This window comes from Arachis duranensis, chromosome 9 (assembly GCF_000817695.3).
Source record: "Arachis duranensis cultivar V14167 chromosome 9, aradu.V14167.gnm2.J7QH, whole genome shotgun sequence".
Taxonomy (NCBI): domain Eukaryota; kingdom Viridiplantae; phylum Streptophyta; class Magnoliopsida; order Fabales; family Fabaceae; genus Arachis; species Arachis duranensis.
Genome location: NC_029780.3, coordinates 86,765,701 through 86,765,960, shown reverse-complemented (window position 1 = coordinate 86,765,960; position 260 = coordinate 86,765,701).

Sequence of the window (260 nt, the reverse complement as noted above, 5' to 3'; positions counted from 1 at the left end):
GAAAATCATCAAATTGATTCTTGAAGCAAGAAAAAGCAGTGAATTCAAAAAAAAAATTTCGAAAAAAAAGAGAGAGAAAGAAAGAGAAAAAGAAAGAAATAAAGTGTGATCCAAGGCAAAAAGAGTGTGCTTAAGAACCCTGGACACCTCTAATTGGGGACTCTAGCAAAGCTGGGTCGCAATCTGAAAATGGTTCACCCAATTATGTGTCTGTGGCATGTATGTATCCGGTGGTAATACTGGAAGACAGAGTGCTTTGG